Source organism: Chenopodium quinoa, unplaced genomic scaffold (genome assembly GCF_001683475.1).
Source record: "Chenopodium quinoa cultivar QQ74 unplaced genomic scaffold, ASM168347v1, whole genome shotgun sequence".
In the NCBI taxonomy this organism is placed as follows: Eukaryota; Viridiplantae; Streptophyta; class Magnoliopsida; order Caryophyllales; family Amaranthaceae; genus Chenopodium; species Chenopodium quinoa.
In genome coordinates, this window is record NW_018742552.1 from 904,771 (window position 1) to 911,279 (window position 6,509).

The 6,509-nt window shown below is 38.3% G+C and overlaps 1 long non-coding RNA gene across 1 annotated transcript; it reads left to right on the forward strand.

Annotated features, from left to right (window-relative positions):
• The first annotated feature begins 1,257 nt into the window (after positions 1–1,257).
• Positions 1,258–1,541, forward strand: LOC110720254. The gene is made up of 2 exons (XR_002511295.1): positions 1,258–1,427; positions 1,507–1,541. It is a non-coding gene; the product is annotated as an uncharacterized LOC110720254 (long non-coding RNA).
• The last annotated feature ends 4,968 nt before the right edge of the window (positions 1,542–6,509 follow it).

Below are 6,509 nucleotides of genomic sequence, written 5' to 3' on the forward strand. Positions count from 1 at the left end.
CTATATTCTCCATTGAAGCCGATTCTGAGCTTTCTCACCTCCATTGAAGCAGCATCGAGGTAATGTGGTCTTCTTAATCTACTGAATTCCTTCGCAATCTAGGGTTTGTCGTTGATTTGGTTTTCAATTTCGTAAATTAAGGGTTCAGGTTTTAGGGTTCTGGTTTTATTTCTCACCTCCATTGAAGCAGCTTCGAGGTAATGTGGTCTTCTTAATCTACTGAATTCCTTCGCAATCTAGGGTTTGTCGTCGTTAATTTGGTTTTCAATTTCGTAATTTTAGGGTTCTGGTTTTATTTCTATTTTTTTAAGTTTAGTTTCAATTAATTAACCATAAACCCTAAGTTTTTTAATTTTAATATTTTTTATTCGATCATTTGTAGGAATTGTCAATCTAGTTTGTTTGCTCCTAAAAAGAGTTCAAATTCAAAGGTTAGTGGCTATTTTTTCCAATGCTCTTATAGTTTTATATGTTAGTTATTAGTAGCAAAAATGGTACAAAATGATCTTATAGTTGGTTGTTTGATTGGATTTTGATGTAAAATATAGGAGAAAGCAAGAGCAGTAGGGCTGCTGAGAAGTGAGAACATGGCAAATTTAGTTGGGTGTTGTTGTGAGGGTGATGAGAGATTGCTAGTTGCTGAGTTCATGCCCAATGAAACACTTTCTAAGCATCTCTTCCACTGTGAGTATCATCTAAATTCATAACTTTCTTGTTTAAGATTGAAATGTTGTGACCTTGACTATGCATTTGTTATTTTTCTATCAAAGGGACTTTGTATGTGTCGTGTTGAATTAGGCATTGCTTTTGTGTTTTCGATATGTAATAATCAATGAGGTATGATTACCATGGTACGTTGCTTGAAGATGCTAGAGTTTATGCCTATTATTAATTTTCGAGAAAGTACAATGTTTTCGACAAGGGGAAACAAGTTCTATCTAAATTGTTTGTGCTGAGTTAGCAATAGTCAATGTACAACCAGTGTATTCTAAATAAAGGGTTGCACCACATCATTGGTGTAATCTTCTTAAGACTCTCAAACAGACAGGGAGAACTTAGGGCAATGTCGATATAATCAAATATTTTTTTTAAAGTTTTTTTAATTGATTAAGATTGTTTTTGGTACGTTTGTGCACATCAGTTTTACAACGTTCATTATGAGACTTAAATGGTTAGGAAAGCTCGTTTGTAGATAGAGTTTCCATGTAGTTGACTTTGATTCATGGGTGAAGTTGTTGTGTTTATGGTGCTATTGTATTTTGGTTTAAGTTTCAAATTGTTTATTTACTTCAGGGGAAAATCAGCCTTTGAAATGGGCTATGAGGTTGAGAGTGGCATTGTGTTTAGCACAAGCCTTGGAATATTGTAGCAGTAAAGGAAGATCATTGTACCACGACCTTAATGCTTATAGAGTTCTATTTGACCAGGTATAATTGAACTTGTATTTTTGCTCTTGTCTCTATCCTTTTCTCCATATACTCTATGTCGTGACTCAGCTTTAAATAGGATGGTAATCCCAGGCTCTCTTGCTTTGGCCTCATAAAAGACAGCCGAGATGGAAAAAGCTATAGTACAAATTTGGCTTTCACTCCTCCTGAGTACATGAGGACAGGTACCTGGCCCTTCCTAAATGATTCATTTTGCCGTAAGTATAGACTATGCTGAATGGTATACATGACAATATTGACTTGTCCTGATCTCCTTGATGATTGCATATTTAATGATGAAGGTCTCTCTCTAGTTATGTGTGCAGAGAACGTTATAAAGCTGTTACAATGGAGCTGCTAATTTCTGAGAGCATGCTTTCTCTAGGAAGCTAAGGCCCTGCTTTCTAATTGGCAAGTCGAATTTTCTCCAGAGAGCGTGATCTACAGTTTTGGCACCTTACTGCTTGACCTGCTCAGTGGGAAACATATACCGCCAAGCCATGTAAACTTCAAATTTTCATACAAGTTTCAGTGTGTCATGTCATGTTTTACCCTCTTAATGCTTCATTAACCTCTATATTCAGTGTGCTACTCCAGTAACTCAACTTGAACTAGAAAGAAACAAGCATCTAAGAATCCCTGAGAACTCATATATTAGTATCTCAATATCCTTGTGATTTGGTTTTTATTAGACACATCAAAATTTTTTCGTGAAAGAATTGTAGGGCTAAATTGTAAGTCCTCTTATTGGAGTTGGCTTAGCTTTTTACATTCCCTTGAATTATTTAATGTTTGCAATACTTTAGAAATTGGATTTGGATATTAAGTTTTGTCAAACTACGAAACATGTTAAGTATCGTATCACGCTCTCCACCTTTCCAACTACCCCTCTGTCCCAAAAAAGTATATATCTTGTAAACTCTTTAGCTCACTTTGGCTCTCTAATCGCCTTAGGTCTTGGCACACCACTCTAAATGGTTACCCGATATTTTGGGAACACAATACATAAGATTTTAACTCAGAATTCTCTTGATTTTCCCACGCACTTGATCTCATACGTGGAAAAAACCTTTCGATGTTGATCGACTCTAATTTAGAGGGCCATTTTTCAAATGATGATGGAACTGAATTAGTATGATTAGCATCACGTTGCTTGCAGTATGAAGCTCGTGAAAGGCCTAATGCCAGATCTCTTGTGACAGCTCTTACTCCACTTCAGAAAGAAACTGAGGTGAGCCTAATTTAATTCCTCTCCTGAGACATTTGTGTTTTTTTTTTAAATTAATGCACTGGATAAATTTCTTGGCTTTACCAGCCAAACACCTTGTTTGAGAGATTAATGCTTGAGAAGATACATCATCTTTAGCACAAAATGCCTTGACAAACAGCTTTAGCCTATCTGTCGCATTCTCTACAAATAATTTGCTATTTTTTGTCACCTGTATTACATACATAAACACTTCTCTTAGTATAATTACCATACATACACAATTATATTACAAGGGATAAAAAAAGGATTAAATTGCTATTGCTATTGTTAGTATAATTAATTAGCAAAAAGAAGTATCATGGATTTTGTAATCAGTTAAGCAATTATGGATTTGTCCCAGAAAGCTCTACTGCATCTTCTTGTTAGTACTATATTATAGTGCTTAATTAATATCATAATTCTGGAATCTTACACGTTTCTGATTTTAGAAATTATGTGAATAACTTGACCCTGTGGCTCAAAGCTTTGGTTATTGTGTCGTGTTTATATACAAGTATGATATTGGGGAATTACGAGTACACTTCTATTATCAATAAAACAAGGGGGTAGTTGCAGCAGGGAGGGGGGAGGTGCAGCAGGGGGCCGGAGCAGGTGGAGCAGCAATGTATTAATCATCGGATAAAGGGCCCTGAATCTATTGTTGATCATATGTATCGAATGGGGTTGATGGGTTTGATTGCTGGGGACATTCCGGGTGTGAACAGGGAGAGGTTGGATGTTAACTAATTATGCTTGTTTTGGACATATTGATATTTCCTTTGCTGATGAGCTGTATTATCTTCTTTTGACAATGCTTTGCACAGATGTATGAAAATGGCAGTAGTTCAAGATATTGCTTAAGGTATACTCTTTTTTTTTTTTTTACAATATCTTATATTCTCATGGTATTTTAAGTTGTTGATATTCTTTGTGACAAGAATCAGCTTGCCTATATTTTTTATTTCTTAACTGCATTAGGACATCAGAGCAATAACGAGCAAGATAGCCCAGCAAATAGGAGTACATCAGAGCGGTCAGCAGCTCACCAGTACCGCAACACAGAGGACCACGCAGAAAAACACAACAAACACAACACTACAACAAAGCAGCAAACACCCAGCACTACAGCAGAGCAGCAAACACCCAGCACAGCCTAACTAGAGCTAAATAGAAACACAACAGCTCAAGACCTCAAACCAATCACCCAGCCAGCCTGAACATAACAGAGACACAACCATAGAGGAAAACAGATGCTAGCCAGCATGAACAGGCAAAGGCACAGCAGCACATCAGAACAGAAATAGCAGAGCAGTCTGGATTATTTAATTTTTTTTGGATGGAAATTGTGATATTACAGCCTTTTTTAATGAAAAATATGTAACTTTATATATATATTAATGTTTCTATATCAATTTAAGTGAAAAAATGCAAAAGAAAAAAAAAATTTTGGGGTATTTTAAGCACCAGTTTGGACCAGAACCGATGCCAAAAGTTTTTTTAAAATTTTTTTGAGACTTTTGGCACCGGTTCTTGCTTTGAACCAGTGCCAATAGTATTGAAATTAAAAAAAAAAATCCCGCCATGGTAGTTGGCACCGGTTTTGAACCGGTGCCAAATTTTTATGGATTTGGCATCCCTTAAATACCCCACGGTTCAAAACCGGTGCCAAAGGGGGGGTTTGAACCGTTGCCTTTTTATCTTTTTCGTCTTATGATATGGGGGGCCGTTTTGCGGCTTTCTCGGGATTTGGGCCTCGTGATGTAATGAGGCCCTTTTTTCTTATTTCAGGTGCTCTTTATGCTTTACACGTGTCATCTTCCTATAAGGACATGTGTCGCCTGTTAATGAGGCCACGTGTCGCTATAGGATTGGACCACGTATTTGGGTATCTTTACCCTAAATAGGTTCAGCCGGTGTTCTAGGGGAAGGGATGGTGGGTTTGCGGGAGCGCAAAGAAATAAAAGGATCGAGCTGGGGGTTGGTTCCTGCGGTGGCGCAAAGAAATAAAAGGATCGAGCTGGGGTTAATGGTGATGGGTACTGGTTTGAAGAAGGGGGTGCAGTGGGTTTTTTCTTTTTGTATAATTGTTTTTAGTAATAACTAAAATAAAAAAATTTTAAATTCAAAAATGTGAAAGAAAGTGACCTATTTGATAGCTTGTAGGTCATTTGACTTGTGTAAAATTAATACCCTTTAAAATTCAACTTATTCTAAGTTAATTCAAAGGTTTACTTATTTCAAGCTAACCGCGTAAATGTGGACTTATTTTTGACAAATTTTCCTTTCTTTTAAGCTTTCTTCTTAGCTTTCGTAGTTTCCCTTGGCTTAGTAGCCAAGCGATAGTGTAATTTATCACATAGCATGTATTGAAGATCGTTCGTCTTTTCCAATTGTATGATCATGGAGGTAATATCTCCTTTAACTTGTAAAATTGTAGACCAGACTCTATCCTTTAATTAATGAAATGCATTTGTATCTTTTGTCATATGTATCTCTACTCATTTCTTTGAACAATCTAACTTGTTTTACTTCTTTTGGGAAAGCTTCCTCATTGTTTGTTTTTACGTTAGCAAGGTTATCAATCTTCAAAATCGATAACTTGAGGGGCAGCCCACTAATACTCTAGAATAAGATAGTATTTAACTTGTTGGTACAGAAAAATATTTACCTCAATAAGTTTTTTGGCGACCATATTGAGAGAACATTAAACTAAATCCATTTAACTTTGTTAATTTAGAAGTTTTTCCTATTGCTCCTAAGCGTTCAGCACGTAAAGGAAACACAATCCTGTACACAATCATGAGACTAATTTAAAGGTGTTGGGTTTCGTAGCGTCCAACGCAACGCGGAAGAGAAACCCGCCCAAGACCCGCCCCAATAATTAAAGCAATAAAGCATGCATAAATATAATTAAACAATAATTAAGAAAAGGGATAAAGAAGTAATACCCTTGAAGCGTGCTTCGCTCGCAAACCGAGCTCTTACTTCGAACCTTAAAGCCTCACAAGCGTGACGGCCTCCAACGGCTCATACTCACGACCCGACCCAAACGATCTTCGCCTCGAGGGTTAGTCGAGACTTGACCAAGTATAAACTAGAGTTTTACAAACTTAAAGGTTTTCTCAATAATAAGAGATGCCTTTTTGAATGGACAAGTTGTTTCCCAAATGCCTAATCATAGGGTATTTATAGGGAAATGCAACTTGCTCTTCCCACTCATGATCAATCTGGGATAGTTGAATTTTTCACTAATTTATTTAATTCCAAAATAAATTATAAAACAATGCAATTACAAATCAACAAGTGGCATGAGGAGAGGAGAGGTTAGGTGAGGACCATAAGCATGGGAGGGACGATTGCCTTGCTCCCCAAGGCATGGCTCTAAGCCTTGGTCCCCAATCTCCTCAAACCGGTCTCAAGGAAGGGGTGAGCTGGCAGCCCACCTTGCTGCCTAGCTAGCACTGCCAGCCTATGCGCAGCTAGCATAGCCAGCACGCATTGGCTAGCAAAGCAAGCACGCACCAGCCAGCACGCCTAGAACATGCGTGCAGCTAGCTGTAGGGCGCTGGGAAATGCCTGGCATGGTGCTCGCCCTTGCCACACACACACACGCACAGCATGCTTGCTGGCTGGTGCGTGGCGATAGGCCCAAGCACCAAGGTGCTGTTGCTGCGATGGCATGCACGTACACGCACACACGCACAGGCCTAGCAATGCGATTGTGTTGTGCTATGTGTAGGCATGCACGCAAGCACGTATGGTGCATCGATGGTGCTGCCATGCGAGGCACGCACGCACGCAAGCACCTAGTGCTAGCTATGGTGCGCTAGGCA